The sequence below is a fragment of the Neofelis nebulosa genome, chromosome 12, assembly GCF_028018385.1.
Source record: "Neofelis nebulosa isolate mNeoNeb1 chromosome 12, mNeoNeb1.pri, whole genome shotgun sequence".
Lineage (NCBI taxonomy): Eukaryota > Metazoa > Chordata > Mammalia > Carnivora > Felidae > Neofelis > Neofelis nebulosa.
The window spans coordinates 42,601,189-42,619,522 of NC_080793.1; the positions used below are offsets into that span (position 1 = coordinate 42,601,189).

General features: G+C 40.0%; 1 protein-coding gene and 1 long non-coding RNA gene across 7 annotated transcripts in view; one reads left to right on the forward strand and one right to left on the reverse strand.

Annotated features, from left to right (window-relative positions):
• Window positions 1-203: 203 nt before the first annotated feature.
• Window positions 204-5,100, reverse strand: LOC131491802 (uncharacterized). Its single transcript, XR_009251655.1, has 2 exons — window positions 4,844-5,100; window positions 204-4,321 (listed from the first exon to the last, which is right to left on the reverse strand). It is a non-coding gene; the product is annotated as an uncharacterized LOC131491802 (long non-coding RNA).
• LINGO2 (leucine rich repeat and Ig domain containing 2) overlaps window positions 4,315-18,334 on the forward strand; it is a 1,171,177-nt gene continuing 1,157,157 nt past the window's right edge. For 5 of the 6 annotated variants that reach the window (XM_058695152.1, XM_058695148.1, XM_058695150.1 and 2 more), the window contains exon 1: window positions 4,315-4,623. The gene's annotated coding sequence lies outside the window, so the exon portion shown is untranslated. The remainder of the gene's footprint in view (window positions 4,624-18,334) is intronic. The other variant, XM_058695153.1, reaches the window with a different exon arrangement.

The following is an 18,334-nucleotide window of genomic DNA, read 5'->3' on the forward strand; positions in this document are numbered from 1 at the left end:
TTGTAAGTGTACAATATAGTATTATTAACTATAGGCACAATATTTTGCCAATCTCTAGAATTTATTCATCTTGCATTATTGAAATTTTCTAACAGCTTTCCCTTCTTTTTTTTTAACATAAGGAAATCAACATGGAAATGAACAATGAAAAGTTTTCTATAACTTTAAATTCATGGTGTCCCAATCCCCTTTCCTCAAAAAACTAAAAACAAAACAAAACTTATATTTGACATTCTTGTGGCAATAATTCCTAGAAGACAGTATCATATTTTAACATGAGAACTACACTGTTTCAATGTTCCACACTTAAACTGATATTGATTATATTGCATTAGTGCTAAGGAATTTATTCTAAATTTGACATATTCTTATATTCCACATTAAATACATACATATATATATATATATATATATATATATATATATATATATATATATAGAACATGTGGTGCCTGGCTATTTGAATAGAGCAAAGTTGTTAATAGTCCAGGCTTCAGAGTCAAGCGCATATAGATTCTAATCCCACCTCGTTTGTGAAAATAGCTTTGTGATCTTGGATAAATTTACATATGCATCAATTTCCCCACAATTTGAGAATATACAATTTAGACCAGAGGGTTATAAAGAGGATCAACTGAGAAAATGTACCTCAATCACATCATATAATAGTTACTCAGTAAATGGTAGCTTTCATTATCATCCCCAACATTATCATATGCATCTATTCTGAGATAGATTCTGTACTGGATGTTGGGGGACAGCAATGTATACAACACCATCCTTGCTCCTGGGGCTTATAGTACAGTGGGAAAGGCATGCCAGTAAGCAAAGAATAACTTTAATTTATAACAAGCAATACACCAGTAGATTAAATGCTATCTCCTGGGAAGAAAAGTGATCTGAAAATACATTTTCCCCAGCAATTATCTCAAAGAAATAAAAGGTTCAAGAAAGTCTTCACTGGAAGAGATACCATATACCAACTTCAATTTTCACTTGTCACAGAATATAGGGAAATATATAACACCGGAACAATGAAGTAGTTATTTGAATTTACTGGTGGGATTCGGAGGGCTCCTGTAGTACCTTTGAGCCTCAATAATTTTTTCTTGATAATGTAGACTCATCTGAAGTATAGGGAATGAAGTGAATCCACTGACCTTGAGATTTGATTCTTTTGTTTATTGTCAACTATTTTTCCTCATAAAAGCATAGTGTGAAAAGTGGGAGGGAAAAGTGATTCACACCCTCACATCCTGTTTTGTTTTTTGTTTTTTGTATAACAATAAATGTGAGTTTGGTTTTGCAATAATCAAGTCATTGAGGAAACTGCACTTTTTGAGGAGAAGTGAATGCTTCTTGAAGAGTCCATAAATCCACAGACCTTTTTATTTCATTGAAGGTGCTTAAATATCAAGAATATCATACCTCTGACTACCACTGTTGCCTACACATCTTGTAAATCAAAAGCTCAAGGTAAGTGAAAAATACTCCTCGGACCTTCCACAACATTTTCCAAAACTGTAAGACAACTTTTCAGGTACGAAATGTGTAAAAGTCCTGTTTACTTATTTTAAAGAGAGCCCTTTAGTAGCAGACAGCAGCCTGCACAAAAACAGCAACCAGGAAAGGAATTACAAGCCAGAATCTTTATGAAGAGGAGTAAACTCTGAATTCCAAATTTTCTTTCAAGTCCCTCCACTAAGTCCCTCCACTAAGTTCTGCAATTCTTGTCTAATAGCCACAGTATTTTATTATTAATCTGTAGGCTTATGTCAACAGAACTCACAAGCTAGATGGCCTTTGTCGGAAATAGTTCATTATAACTATTACTGCCACTTCACTTCATTACCAGAAACAGTCGATTAGCACTTATTAATTATGAGTGAGAATCAAAACTCCTAGGAGCATCCAACCTTGTGGCAAGCTGACAATGTACAGATTTACACCGGGTTAAAAAACACTGGGAACATCCTCCACTTGCAATTCTGCAAAAAGTCGGTGTCTGTCCGTGATACATCTTGGAATACTAAACCTAAAAAGTCGCTCCGGGCAAACTAATTCACACAGAAATTAAACGCCTCTTTATCCTTTAGTATCTCACCACCAAATTCATTATTGACTTCTTCATGCAGGCTCCCGGGTTGAGCTTCAAGCTTTTCTCTTAACTGCATCAGAAGGGAAGCCAGTGCGTGGGACCTGCAAGCTGCGATTCCCCAAGCGTGACTGTGTGAGTAGCCTTTTGCACAGACGCAAGTTAGCGAGAAGGTGTTGCCAGAGGTTCCCTGGTTCCGAGGGACAGCATCGAATGATCCATCACCCTCTCAAATGGACAGTCTCCCTTGGTCTCTGCTTCCTCCAGGGTCGGCTCAAACCGAATCCAAAGCAGGTTCTTTCCTGAAATTGGTAGCTATTGGTCCACAGACTCTGCGCGCGGCAAGGCTCACCTTCGAACGCTCTGGATGGATTTCTGAGCTGTGAGTAGCGCCGCTAGGACTCCTATCAACACAAGTTTCATCTTTTGCACCAAATCATCCACTTGTTCCACTTTTGCGCCTCGGCAACTGTACCTTCGGCTTTGGCATTCATGCACTGTCTTCCCGGCAAAGTCGGCTGCCTTTCAACTCGAAGCGGATTCCCAGAGCCAGGCAAGAGCTACCTGAAGGGAGACCTTGGCGGAGCCAGGCGCCCAGAGTGGGGGCAAGAGAAGCTCGCGCCATCTCCTCGCTGCGCAACTTTTTGTGTTTCCTTCCGTCAGGTCCCAAGCTGCAGAGATTCTCGAAGCTCTGGAGTGAAAAAACCCACAGCAGTCCTCGGCCTGGCCAGCCCTTGGGATGGCAGAGTAACGCTCTGCTGGTGTAGCGACCTTCCAGAGCACAAAGGCGAGCCACGGTTAAAAAAAAAATACCAAGAAACAAACAAACAAAAAAAACCCCCAAAAACCCGGAGGGTAAAAGTTTACTTTCGGAGAGCAATTCCAGAATCCCAGTCTGGGTAAGACAAACTCCCTCCCGCTGGGAGTCTCCTTCTCCGGGGAGGAGTGAAAGAGCCTGGGGCTGTTCTGAGAGAGGAGTGTCTCCGGCTTGGGGCTCCCCAGCTGGGTGGCACCCAGTGATCCTTCCCGGCTGTCAGAGAAGAGGCAGAAGTTGGGAAAGGAGCTAGACCGAGAGCAGGACACCTACACTTGGTGCCAAACGTCGGAAATGGCTGCTAAAGGGGCTGAGTCTCCAGACTCCTAATCCCTCCCTTTCTCCAGCTGAGCCCTTCACCTGCTACCGTCCACTTTACAATATAAGCGTAGACAGTGCATTAGCCCGGTTCCAAAAGCTGGGCGTCACAAATCCCTGGGCAGTTCCTTTTTGAAAAATCTACCTGAGTTTCAGGGGCTCCTGGGAAAATGTTACGTGATGGAGTACGCAGGAAAGGGGGCATGAGAGGGGACTGTATATTCCAGGAAAATATGCGTTGGCTCCTCTATTCGAAAGACCTCGGGGAGCCCCTCGGCTCCCTCGCTGGCTGCGGCAGCCACTTCAGTGCTCCGCGAAAGGGGCGGAGGTGGATCTGGAGGGTGGAGACCGGGACCGGGTTAATCTTTAGTCCGGCGACCTCACGCAGGCTGCCCGGAGAGTAACTGGCTTCGAGGAAAAGAGGCTGGGAGCCGAGATACCTGGGAGGGCAGGGACCAGAGAGGCGGCCGAACGCACTTGAGGGCTGGCGGCGAGGAACTGCCTGCCAGCAGCAATCCGCTAACTAGGGAGGAGTGACTGAGTCTCCCCGTCTCCTGCATCCGGGGAGCCCCTGCCCCGCTTCGCTCCTCGCGACTTCTCGCTCGCCAGTGGCCTGGGGCCGCCGGCGCGGGGCTGGGCGTGCGTGTGTTGCTGCGCGCGCGCGCGGGGGTGTGTGTGCGCAGCCCGCGCGCCGAGCCCGGTCGCCGGGACCCAGCCGCCTGCCGCCCGCCTGCCTGGCGTCCCACCTCCTTGCAGCCGCGTCCTCGCAGGCTCCTCACCTGGCGCCCGCCGCCGGCCGCCCGCTCAGCCCCCTCGGCTGCCGCTGCCTCCCCTCAAAGTTTCCTCAGAGCGGGCACCTTGGCGAAGGGCTGCCCAGGGAGATGGATTTCTGAAGCTGTGCCTTGGAGTGGCTCTTCTTCCAGCACCTCTCAGCTGTGCTCTATCCCCCGCCCAAATCCGGGCAGAAGGTAGAAGCTTTCCCCAAATCGGGGGAGAGGAGGGGGAGGGGTTTTCATCCAGAGAAAGGGAGGAGCGGCCACAGCTGAGGATAGGCGCTTCTCTCCTGCCTGATGCCGCCGAACTGACCGATGGGCCTGGAGGGCGAAAGAAGAAAATTAAATAGAAAAGCCAAGTTGACGGAGGAGGGGCTGGGAGGCTTCCGGACGCCGGAAAGGTTGTCCCCGTCCCCGTTTCCACGGGCGTGAAGATTTAGAGGCGCCTCCAGCGCGAGGGCTTTGAAACCGCCATCACCTCCCGATCCCTTCGGAAGGAAAAGCCGGCAGAGCTGAGGCCAGGGGTGGGTGGGTGGGGGGACAAGTAAAAGCTTGGACTTGTGTGCAACGCATCCTTGGCTTTGGATTTTAAGGACGCGAACGAGAATTAACAGCGTTTCAAGGTAAGAGGCAGCACAAGCACCGCCAGGAAGAAGAATAACTTAAAATAGATGTCGGGGATGGGGTGGGGGCTTAAGCCAAGTTAGGATGATCTCTCCGGGCGTCGCCACGAGATTGCTCAAGCCGCGCGAGTGCCTTGGAGCGGACAAGTCAGGGAGTAGCCGGTGCCGCCGGTGCCCAGGTGGGAGGCAGCAACCGAAGGGAGTGTTCTGGTGTCCTGACCTTACACTTTTTGGAGCCTATTAGAAATAGGTGTGTAGCTGGGTCGACTTGTCTGGGCTGATTTACAGCGTGGATTCGTGCGTGTGTTTCCGGCGAGATTTTTTTTTTTTTTTTTTTTTTTAACCGCCGCTAGCACCGCAGACCCATCCCCTCGTGGCCACTCAGCGCTGTGGGCACCGGCGAACGCCGCCAGGACGCGGTGGCAGGTGAGCCTGGCGCAGGTGGGCAAGTGGGGGCGGCGGCATCCGGCCGGCGGATCGCGGGGCGCGCGAAGCCCACGCCGCCGCCTGGCTGGCTTCTTGGAGCGGGCGTCGGAGCCCAGGCGCCGCGGGTCTGCTGCGGTTCCCTTCGCCTCCGCTAGAGGCTCCCAGCGGGCGCCGCGGAGCGGGTGGGTGTGGGGGCGCCGGGAGGCGGAGGGGCGAGCGCGGGGAGCGAGCGTGCCCGCGGGGTGGTGGAGCGGGCGCGGCAGGGGGAGGCGAGCCCGGCTAGGGCGGGGGACGTGAGCCGGAGTCCTGGCGCGCCTCCTGGCCGAGCGCAGAGCTGCGGGGGACGCGGGTCCGAATCCGGGCTGAGCTCGGGAAAGCTGTGCCCCAGAGTCGGAGACACTTCGAGAGGGCGATCCTGGCCCGCGCCCTGAGGGCAGTCCGGGAGGTAACGTCCCCTTTCTTCACTCCTTTCGCCCCGCGCTTCTCCGTACCCCCTCAGCCTAACGCGCAGGGTGGGAGGGAGTGGAGGGTGCGGGTCTGTAGGGTCCTTATCTAAAGGTGCCTTTCAGTCCTGTTCCGAGGAGCTCCGTAGAATGTGTATTCGAACTAGTCTCCAATTTCACCCCCCTCCCTCCCCCGAATATTTGACTGCTTTGGGGGAAGTTTTCTGCAGAGAGTGCCGGGTGGCTGGTTTGGGGCCGGGCTGCTCCAAGGTGAGCGAGGGGACCCGTTGTGCTCCCCTGAGCCGCAGTGGACTTGAAGTGCGCGACTCCAGGGTTGGGGTGTGGTGAAGAAAAGAGTACCACACCCTCTTCTTTTCCTCCCCTGTCCTTCTCACCTGATGATGAGGTCTCACCATCTCGCATTTAACTGATTTCTTTTCCCAAGGGTTTGGCTCTGAGAACGGATCGAAGCTGCTGAGAGACTTGGAGAGAGAGAGAGAGAGAGAGAGAGAGAGAGAGAGAGAGAGAGAGAGAGAGAGAGAGGAGAGAGAGGAGAATGAGAGGGAAGTCATGGCCAGAACATCAGGGAAGGAAGGAGGGTGAAGTTAAGCTTGTGTATAGGGTGGGGGGTGCTGGGAAATAGCCTTGGAGTTCCAGATTATTTGATAAAGTCTGATTCAGCTCACATTTCACACTGTCTTTGACATAATCCTTGCTCAAGCTACTAACAGAAATCATTTCTGCTAGGTATTGCCTTGGGCACGGTGGGCACAGAGTATGTTTGATGATTGTGTCTAGGCCAAAAAAAAAAAAAAAGCGGGTATTGTGTGTGCTTTGGCATGATTACATCGTGTCTGTCAGGCAGCAGGAAATGTATGTGATTTTCATTGTGCTGTGTTGTGTTTGTGCAAACCATATGTGGTCATTTTACATTCAGTAATGCAATTTCAGTCTTCCAAAGGTGGCTCTTCACAAACATGACTTGTGGTAATAAACCTCCTGCAGAATAACACTGAAGGAAGGCAGGAAATGTGAGGGGCCATGGACTGTCCTAGGAATACTGAATAAAACCTGAGATCCAGCGTTTGTGAAATATTGGGCCACATAGGGAAGGAGTGCCAAATATTTCTTTTTTCAGGGATGAAGCAGTGGGTAGCATTTTAAAAGAAGGGGATGTTCTGTAGTTACTACCATCATCATCCAGGAGCTTGCATTACTTCCAATACAGTTAGAGTGTGAGGCAGAAAAACATGAAGCACTTCCTGCTGAAAAACAGTAAAATGTCTTGTGAGATGCTGTCTGATATTTCACCCTAAGAATTTAAATGGAATGGTCTGCCTATTGGTGAGGACCATAGTGGTTTGGTTATGTGTCAGACATCTGTTACTTTTGATCAAGGTAAATATGTGAGTTAATATTATATAATAAGTGTAATTTAGTGCAAGTGAAAACAGGCCAATTTACTGATGTTTCTCATTCCAGAATAACACATGGTATGATCTCAAGGAAGATTTATATAAAGTTTGTCGTTAAATGTATTGCATTGTATGGAGCTCTGGGTAGAAGACAAGAATAAATATCTTGTTGAAATCTCAAGAAGGATGGCTTAAATTCTTAAAATAAACTGTTGTAGAAGTCTTACTGTGTGACGAAAAAATAGTTACTAATCTAAATGTACTTATCTGCGTGCATAGATAGATACAAATTATTTGTTGAATTGAATTAACCAAGACAAATACACAATAAGGGCTCAGCTTTCATTATGAAAGAGATCTCTGAAACCAGAGGGAGATCTCCTAGTATGAGGAATCTGTGTACGTGATGAATAAAAAATGTGTTTCTTGACACTTAACTGAATCAAACTAGTGAGGCTGGTTTGTAACCTCAGATTCAGTTTTAGGACTCTATCTCCACAAAGAGGTTTTTCTGTCTCTAATAAATGTGATTTCAAAAGAGACCAAACACTGAAATGTTCCAGGGATGCTATGGACCTGAAAACTGTTTTTGAGTCCTCTGAAACTTCATGTCAAGAATAAGAGGTGATAGGATGTTGTCACAAATTAATTGGCTTGATGCTTCAATTAAAAACTGATTATTATCTGGCTCTGGTAGTCATTATGGTTGATTTCATTTGGTCTCTAGATATTCTGTGAAAGGACTCTAGGTGGAAATGTTTTCCTGTAGTACAAGGAGAGGAGGTCACTAGATGCAAAAAAAAAGAAAAAAAAGCTTGCCAGTTAGTGATTCTCCAGTTTGGTTGCATTTTACCTATAAGGCAGGATGCGGGCTTGGGGGGAAAATCAGTTTTCTGAATTTACATGAATGTTTCCCTCTTTGTCATAACCCTCAACCTGTGGGGACTCCATTTATAATTTTGATGAGGAACTATTTCACCAAGCCCTTTCCTTTTATGGTTTAGGGGCTGTTTCAGTGTAAAGAACTTTAAGAACTATCTAATCATAAGAGATCATATTTCCTGAAAGAAAATCAGTTGAGCTTTAAAAAGATGTTTGATGAGGAAATGAAAAGAGGATAGGAGAGACAGGTTAAATACTCTAACTGCATGTATGTCTATTATTTCTTCTCTCAGCAACATTTTTAAAAATTTAAACTTAAATGTAATATTAATATTTTTCATTCTGCCCTTCTTCCTTCCTTCTACCCTCCCTCCCTTCTTTCTTTCATTCTTTTCTTTTTTCTTTCTTTTGGTTAAATATTTTCTTCAGAAAAAAAGCCATGCCAAATTTACAGTTAGTTTACAATGATCAATTGATAATTTTTTTAATGGGATGTAGTTTTAAAATATTGACTGTTGTATTTAGTTTTAAAATGTATATAGAAGAAACCTGCTAGAGTGTGGGGATGATTCTTGAGGGAGTAGAAGTCATCAGCTGGTGGTTCTCTCTTACTTTGTTGGTACTTCTTGTGTCTGGTTCTAGCTCCTTGTTTCTCCACAAGCCTGGATAGTAGTCCCTGGAGGTGGATGGGCTGCCTTGAAACATGGTGCATTTGTGCTTTGAGTGACTTATTTCCATGTAGCTGATACTTTGTCCATGTGCATCTGGCCAATGCAATCAAACCTGAAATACTCACAGTAAGCAAATAGTTGAGTTATACCTGTCAATTTATACCTGGTCAGAAATTAGTAATCCATTTCGGAAAATCCTTAACTCCATCTAAGTCTTTACTAAATGTAATTCTCTTTGTGTCATTCATCAAATACCAGTTGCTAAACAGTTTTTAAATGTCCTCCAAGAGAAAATCTAGTATCCAAAAATCTCCCAAGAGAAACTAATTCAGTGCCACCAGGAGGCAGCATGAAGTAGAAAAAAATCACTGGATTTGGTTTTAGAAGGCTTGAATTCTACTTCTCTCTTGCCACTAATGGTGTCACTTTTGAAAAGCTGTCTTGTTTTTCTAAGGCTCACTGTTGAATTCTGCAAAATGGGGAAAATTAAAAGCTACACACTGTCTTCTTGTATTTAAAACTTGACCACACCTAGCTTTAAGCTTTGAAAAGAGAAGAAAAAAAACAAAAAACAAAAACCAAAGAAAACTCCCAAACCTTTCAGGTGGCAAGTAAATATCAAACCTTGTAACACTTGATAGAAAAGTAAATTAACTCTATTTAAAGAATATCTATCAAACTTCCATAATGAAGCATGGATTTTGAAATGCCTTTGATGAGAGTTGTTGTTGTCCCCCACCCCACCCCCCCAGGGGACTATTAATGAGTATCATGAAAGTAAAATTTACATTAATATATATGTATGTGGGATGCTTTCCTCAAAGTTATTATTAATATGGTAAAAATTATGTGATGCCTACTGTGAGAGACATCTGAGCATTCGAGTTGCTTTTAAAGAGGTATGATGATAAAAGAAGAAAAAGAAAAGAAGAGGAAACTATTTTTGAATAAATAAGGTTTAAATGGAGCCCCCCCTGCCTTTTTAAAGCATTCTACATTTTTCTTCTTGTGAATACTTAATGGAATGCAAGTAGCAATTTCCATTGATTTCATTATTATCAGGTTAGTTACCCATTTTGTATGAGCAGTTTAAAAATATTTTTCTTTAAAATGTTGATTCAATGGTTTAATTTGTGATGTTTGACACAAAACTAATACAGTGTCTTCATTTTTACAATGGAATTTTCTCAGGAATGCTGATAGTCCATTTGTCTTATTTTATTAAAAACTAGTAATATTATTTATAGATTATTTTAATCAGGTGAATTAGTAAGAAAGTAAATGATAGATATTACATGACTCATTGATTTGAATAAAACTTTAAAAGCCCCATTGAAATAATTATGTGCTCTTTTGATAAAGTATGATGCCCGCTAGAATTTGGACTAGAATAATTTTTGTTGCTTTTCTACATGTAAACACTAGTTAATATTAGGAACAGCTTATCTGTACCAGTTGCAAGGATAAGACAGATACCATTTCTTCCCCTGGAATTTTAGTTTCATTGTTAATATAAACTACAAGTGTATTTTCTCTAATAGTATTAGTAAGACTCAATGTAAACCTAGGAACTTAGCCTAAAAAAACAAATTACATTTTTTATTGCAGATGTAATAGAACATAATATCAAATTTTCTGTAAAAAAAAAAAAAAAGAATTATTGTCTTTACAAAAATCTTTGCCCAAATCCAGTGTAACGGAAATATATGCAAAAATCTAAGATTCCCAGCACATTTCAGTTTCTAGGTATAGCACTAGAGAGTTTTTGAAATGAATTCTAAATTGGACTGCATAAGAGGATTTTGTGTCTTCATACAATCTCATTCTATTATAATGTAACTGTGGTTAGCTGCAAGATATCTATCTAGTAGCCAGCATGAAGGGAAATAATTAGCATAAAAACTGTATTGCTCCTGGTGTACCAGGGGAGCCAACAACAGTGCCTTGTGATAAATGTTGATTTTGAAATGGTGGGCTTCATTTGTCAAAGAGAAAGAGTCTTTATCTTCTCAACTATTTTTTTACTGGACTTTTCTATATATTTTTTTCTCTCTCCCCTCTTTCTGTCTCTCTCTGTATATATACTTTGCATACTATACTTCATATATACTATACTCATATACATTGTATTATATGTATTATATAGTGTATATTACATATATTATGATACATTCATATAATATTTTACATATATTAGATAGTATACTGCATATTATAGATTATGTATTATGTATAATATGTATTATATGTATTAATATAGATTATGTATTATGTATAATATGTATTATAGATACTTAAATCTCCTTTTAAAAGCAGTTCATAGTCCTTGTGTAATTATATTCTTGACTATTACCCATTAGTTAAGTATATGATTATGGCTTGCAGATGGTTTTTCTTTATGGTTTGCCATTAATTTCATTGCAGGTAATGAAAAACCCTAGCTTTGGCCTCAGTTAGTTACATTCACAACAATTAATTCTCAAATACTTACTGACATTAAAGTGATTTTCTTTATGATATTCAGGATTGAACGGTGTATGTATATTATATTTTGTGCTTAAGAATCTTGTAATATTGTTAAAGACAGAAGGCAAAAAGTGAACTGGAAGTTAACAAAGAATAGTCTGTCAACTCATTCAGAAAATTCTTAAGTATCTATTGTTCACAAGACTACAGAGAGTAATCATGACAATACAAGAGTTGTATAAGCAGGCAATTCAGGATAGGGTGAGATGAGAGTGGCCTGGGGAGTTCTCATAAAGAGGGGAGGAAATTGGGGCTCCTGGGTGGCTCAGTCAGTTAAGTGCCGACTTCGGCTCAGGTCACGATCTCGCGGTCTGTGAGTTCGAGCCCCGCGTCGGGCTCTGGGCTGATGGCTCAGAGCCTGGAGCCTGCTTCCGATTCTGTGTCTCCCTCTCTCTCTGCCCCTCCCCTGTTCATGTTCTGTCTCTCTCTGTCTCAAAAATAATAAACATTAAAAAAATTTTTAAAAAATTAAAAAAAAAGAGGGGAGGAAATTGATCTAAGGTGGAGTAGAATTTAAAAGAGCAATAAATATATAACTTCAGAAATAATTGAAACAGTGCACATTTACACAATAGTGAGATAGTCTTGGTGATGAGTTAGTACAAAGATGTGAACACTGATAGATTTCCTATGTTGTTAATGGAGTGGGAGAACAGAACTCATACATATAATTGGAGATATTGTGTATCAGTTTAACCCCATTGGAATGAAATGTAAATACTTACTATTTAAATATCTGTTACATTACTAATGTTCATAATAATTGGCTTCATAGTTCCTCTTCTAGGAATGTATCTTCCAAAATGCTCTCATCAATTTACAAAGATTTATTATGTATATAAAAGAAAAACATACATATTAAGTAGCTTCATATCCTGTAGAGAAATTGTGTTAGTAGTTAAAACCTTCCTATGTCAAATCAGCTGATGAGTGGATACAAAAATAAGATATATTCATACCATGGAGTAATATTCTGCAAGAAAAAGGAATGAAATACTGATGTATGCTATAACATGAGAAAAACCTGAAAAACATTATGCTAAAAAAAGAAGCCAGACACAAAAGACCACATATTGTGTGCTTCCATTTATACAAAATGTCCAGAGAAGCGAATTTACAGAATTTGCAAGTAGATTAGTGTTTGTCAGTCCCTGGGAGTGGGGATGATAAGTTACTACAAATGGGCATGAGGAATCTTTTGTGGTGAAACAACTATTCTGTAATTGGATTGTGACTGTGGTTACACAAATCTATATATTTACTAAAAGTCATTGCATTGTTTACATAAAATGAGTACATTTTATGGTAGATAAATTATATCTCAATACAGCTGTATGAATAACCACAATTCCAAACAAAACAGTACTCCACTAAGTCTTCCCACAAAGTAAACCCCAGGTGCAGATGACCTCACTAATAAAATGTCTGAACACTTAAGGAAGAAATAATACTAATTCTGCACAATCTCTTCCAGGATGTTGTAGAGGAGGAAACACTTTATATTTTATCCCATGAAGCTAGCATTGCCCTGATACCAATACCATGAGAAGGCAATATAAAGAAAGGAAAGTACAGACCACTACCCTTCATGAACATGATGTAAACAGTATTAATAAAACTTTAACAAATATAAATCAACAGTATATGAAAAGGTAATACATCGTGACCAAGTTGGGTTCATCTCCCAAATGCAGTGGTAGTTAAACATTAGAAAATCAATCCATGTAGTTCACTTTAACAGAATGAGAAATAAAAAGTACATGATCATCTCAGTAGATGCAATGAAAGTATTTGAGAAAATCCAATATTTATTCTTGATAAAAACTCTTAGCAAATACTCTAGGTATATAAGAGAAGTTCCTCAGCTTGATATAGAATATCTGCAGTAAGCCTGTAGCTGGTACGATATTTAATGGCAAAAGACCAACTGCTTTTGCTGTAATCTGAGAAGGAAGACAAGAATGTCTGCTCTCATCACTTCTACTCAATGTTATATTGGAAATTCTATCCAATCAAGGCAAGAAAAAACTCAAAAAGGCAGATAGATTGCCAAGGAAGAGGAAGACATGCTCAACTGCTTGCTTACTGAAGAACTGAAAAACAAAAGAAAACAAAACAACAACAACAAAAAACCCAGACATCCCTTGGGAATATAGTTCAATAAACTTTGGAGTATGAATACAATGGATTCTGTTGCTGGTTTAATAAGGTAAACAGAGTGTTACAGTTCTTTAAATATCATCAGAGAAAAATCTGCATTATATATTAGAGATTAAGAAGAACAATGTAATTGTAGAACAATGCTTAGTCTATGGTAGGTTGATTGATATAGTCAACAGGTATTTATTATATACCTCCTCTGTGTTAAGCACTAGGATAGGCCTTCTGTATATATTATTTGTGGGAAGGGGCAGATATAATTCTTTTGAAAGACTTACAGGCTATTGTGGGAGAGAACTATAATGAAACTGAAATAAATTGAATATGTAATGAGAAATTGTGTTTTATGCAGAAAAGAAACTAAGTAGAATGGTGTGGATTTACCCATGAGGGTTAGGAGAGGGATGGGAATATTTAAGACATGTCTGGTACCTAGTGAGCACTTGGTAGAGAACCTTGTCATAAACTAATTCAAACCATTCTTCTTTCCCACCTCACTTTATTTCCTTTCATATCCAGTAACTTGCCTATCCAGTGTTTAAGAAATACAGGCCACCTGGGTGGCTCGGTCGGTTAAGCGTTGGACTTCGAATCAGGTCATGATCTTGCGGTTCTTGGGTTTGAGCCCCACATCGGGCTCTGTGCTGACAGCTCAGAGCCTGGAGCCTGCTTCAGATTCTGTGTCTCCTTCTCTCTCTGCCCCTCCCCTGCTCATGCTCTGTCTCGATCTCAAAAATTAAATATAAAACATTAAAAAAAAAAAAAAGAAATACATACTCAGGGGCGCCTGGGTGGCTCAGTCGTTTAAGTGTCCGACTTCAGCTCAGGTCATGATCTCATGGTTTGTGGGTTTGAGCCCCACGTCAGGCTTTGTGCTCACAGCTCAGAGCCTGGAGGCTGCTTTGGATTCTGTGTCTGTCTCTCTCTGCCCCTCCCCTGCTTGTGCTCTGTCTCTCTCTCTCTCAAAAATTAATAAACATTAAAAAAATTAAAAATAAATACATACTCTACTTTCTTATCACATTGACTTCCCATGTGTTGTTACATGAATCTCTCACGTGCAATAATTTTCATATCACAGTCAGCATTCATTGAGCACCCACTATGAACAAATGCATCATCTTAAATGCTAGGGATTCACAGTTGTTTGAAGCATATCCTTGTTTTTTAGTTAACCTAATTGATGTCTTTTTCTCCAGATGTAATTTTAAATCATTTTTCTTTCTTTCTGATTATAAAAGTAAAATACATCATTGGAAGATTCAGCATTACAGAAATAACATAATTTCAAAGTGAAAGAGCTACCTGAGGTCCCCTTTCACAAAGTAGGAAACTATATTGCATAAGAAATGAGAGAAGAGTGAGACTGTGTACTGTGTGGGTAAGAGGCAAGAGGATTAAGTGGTCAGGGACCAGAAAAGATTTGAGAAGACAGATGGTACATGGGAATTTTAAAAATACAGTGTTAAACCTTGTACAGTGGCACTGCTTCCTGTGATCTCCAAATCTTCAGAGTCGCGTAAGTCTTAGTAACATTAATGCAACTGGATGCCTAGTACAGACTGACAACAGAGTTCATTTTTGTGTCAGAATTGGGGCAGCGAGGCAAAAGAGCCAGCCTGTGTGGGTAAGAGGGTACTAGCAGATACACCACAGATGCCCCTCCCTTCATCTTTTCTTTGAGGGGACTTACCCATCTAATGCATTTACCTGTGTCTCGGATATATGCCTTCCAGCATACCTCCTCCAAGTAATTGTCTAACATACCTTTAAACAGTGGAGCCTATAGTGGGTTGTTTTATGATTCTGTACTTGGCTTTAATTGATATTTTTTTATTGTTTGCCATAAAAACTCATTCTACATAACCAAATTAGATTGATGGCATTCCATCTTTTCTTTTTTTTCTTTTTTTTTTTTTTAGTTTATTTACTTATTTTGAGAGAGAAAGACAAGAGTCAGCATGAGTGGGTGAGGAGGAGGAGGAGGAGGAGGAGGAGGAGGAGGAGGAGGAGGAGGAGGAGGAGGAGGAGAGAGAAAGAGAAAGAACTCCAAGCAGGCCCTGCCCTGTCAGTGCAGATCGCAACTCGGGGCTTGAATTCATGAACCCTGAGATCTTGACCAGAGCTGAAACTGAGGGCCGGATGCTTAACCAACTGAGCCACCCAGATGCCCTGTTGCCTGTTCTTTCCTAAAGAACTTTTTTGACTAAAATTACTGGAGAGCATTCTAGAACATATTCATATGTTAATGATCTTATTTTTGTAGATGCTAAAATTAAGAGGGAAGCATTTACGGTTGGTTCAGTATTCAAGATTCTTGCAGGGTACTATGTAAACTTTGAACAAAAATGTAGTGTATCTTTGGCAGAGAAATTATAATCAACATAAAGAATGGATTATTTTGTCATTCATTCTCCTTGAAAATATGTATGAATGAGACTGATAAAATTAATGTGAAATATGATATGAAATGAATTGTGCATGTTATTATAGGTGCTTGTGGAGCTTAGCAAAAGCTGTTGAGTAGAGGTACATTGGATGACTGTCTTGTTGGACCTGGAACTTTTACTTCTCTTTTCTGTCTACAGGAGAACCTACTGTGCATTTTATAGAGAGAGGGATGAGGGGAGCAAAGCTTAGAAAAAGAACATTCAATGATTATGTTAATGTAAAGTTCAAGGAAGGGTACACAGTTTGATTCAATAGAAATTAATGATTTAAAATTATAGCTTTAGAATATGGATGATAATCAGAAGTTTTATCACTAGTAATGGTAGAAAAACATGGAGAAGTTTTTGCATTTGGGGGAGATAATCATCTTACCATTTAATTCTTGTGGGAGAAGAAAGAATGTAGAATCAAGTGTACTAATTGCTTTATAAGAATAAAGTGCTAATGAATTTAATTAATAATTCATACTAAGTTTTGATATGTTGGAAATAGTATTTAAAGGTAAAATAATCTAGTACTTACTGATAAAACTATTTAATTTTTAATGTATCTGCATAGCTTTGTACACTGGGAGCCCCCTACATGAAATATCCTTTTCCAGAATATCCAGGCAGGATCAATAGATCTTTTGAAAACTAGCCTATATCATATTCTCAATAAGGTATTCCAGAAGCCTCAGACAAAATGCAATCTTTCTTCTTTTATAAGCTTCTGTTATTATATGTATTTTTAAAATATATTATTGTTATTATTATTATTATTATACACTGCTCTGTGTATCTTTCCAAACCATGATGGGTCCTTGATGGTAAAAATTATACCTTATTTGTCACCATTTTAAAAAATAATTTAGAATACTGTCAGTTTTTATTCAATATTTTTGGAATGGATTGAAATGTGATTTTTAGAACATCCTAGACAGTTTAAAAATGTGTCCCAAACTATCATAATACTATTCCCAGTTGGTAAAGGAGATAGTGTACAGTGGTTAAAAGTTTAAAGATTTGTTTTCAAATCCTGATTCTGCCATTGACACTAATTGTTGGACGTCAAGCAATCTCTTAGTCTCGTGAAGTGTTAATTTCCTAATGTGAAATAGGTGTGATAACACCTTTCTGCCATACACATTTTATATAGAGTTTATGGTAATAGAATAGTGAGTGAAAATAAACTTGTATACTCTGTACCTGTACAAATGACGTCATTATTGAATTAAATATATATTTAAAAGCCATTGATAAAATATCAAATGCAGTAATGTGAATCACTTTTAGAAACAAAGTGGGGGATTTATATAGAAAACCAAAACCCAAACTTGAAATTGATTTCTTTCTATTGCCTTTTTTGTAATATTTCATCAAATTTTCATATACCAATTGTATTTTATAGATTACGAAGTAAAGGTGACAATACCGATTGGACAAGGGTTGTTTAACACTGGTTATAGATGGATTAGTTGATAACTTTCATGCAGTCATTTACAGTTGGATTGAAGACTGTTGAACAACTCTTTTGGTGAATAATCGCTCCAGTGTTTTACCCTCTCTTGAAATTATAATTTACGTAAAATAATCTGTATTTTATTTCTTTATTTTGAACATTTGACCTCTTCAAGCACTTGTGTCTTATTTTCTTATTTGTTACTTTCTAGATCACTGATAGAAAATTCAAAGAGCAAGTAGTTACTGATTTAATAGTAGTTTGCTTCTGGGAGATCCACTATTAATGTGTTCTGATAGTAATAAGGGGTTATCACTCTATGCCTAAATCTAGTTTGTTGGAAATAAATTATGTTTTTCGTCTCTGCCCAGCATTCCTATTTGGCCGATGTTACAGAGTCTAATCAGATTTTCTGCCATTCATTTTGCTGTGATGGAGCATTTTTGTAGGTATTTTTGACTTAAGTCAGATTCTTAGGGCATTTTTAGCTTTAACTTGGGTTTCATGTATCTGAGAAAAACTCCAAGGTAGATTAGCCTCATTTCTAAACTTTATTCCCATTTCTGTAATAGCTTTTTATCTTAATGCTTTTGAGATTGTCTTGGTTATATGTGATATTTTTCTCTGATTTTCTAAAGGTGTATTGATAGTTTTGTTTTTATTCGGATTCACTTTGAAGTGTCTTTTTCTTTTGTCACTCGTATTCTTGCTGACCATAGCATTCAGTGAAAATGCATTCACCTAGCACAAACTTGTTTTTTTCATAAGTGTTTTTAAGCAAATGGGTATTTATCCCCTTTGTCTCTACTGCTCTCCATTTAAACCTGCTCAGCGGGCCTAATCTTTTCATTGCTTGTGAATAAAATCTCAAATAGGGCTCATATCTTAACTTATTTACTATTAGAAAAAAAAATGCTCTGTGATCAGTTCTAATCATGAGAATAGTCTCATTTCTGTTATAACCTATTCATTTAGTAAGGAAGTCCTGAACAAAGAAAGAAAGACAGACTATTAAATACAGAGAACAAATTAGTGGTTGCCTCTGGAGAGGTGAGTAGGGGGATGGGCAAAATAGACAAAGGGGATTAAGAGGTACAGACTTCCAGTTATAAAATACATAAGTCTCAGAGATGAAAAGTACAGCATAGGGAATATAATCAATAATCTTACAATAATATTGTATGGCAACAGTTGGTGACTACATTTATTGTGGTTAGCATTGAGTAATATGTAGAATTACCAAATCAATATGTTATACCCCTGAAATTAATATAACATTTCATGCTGATTATACTTC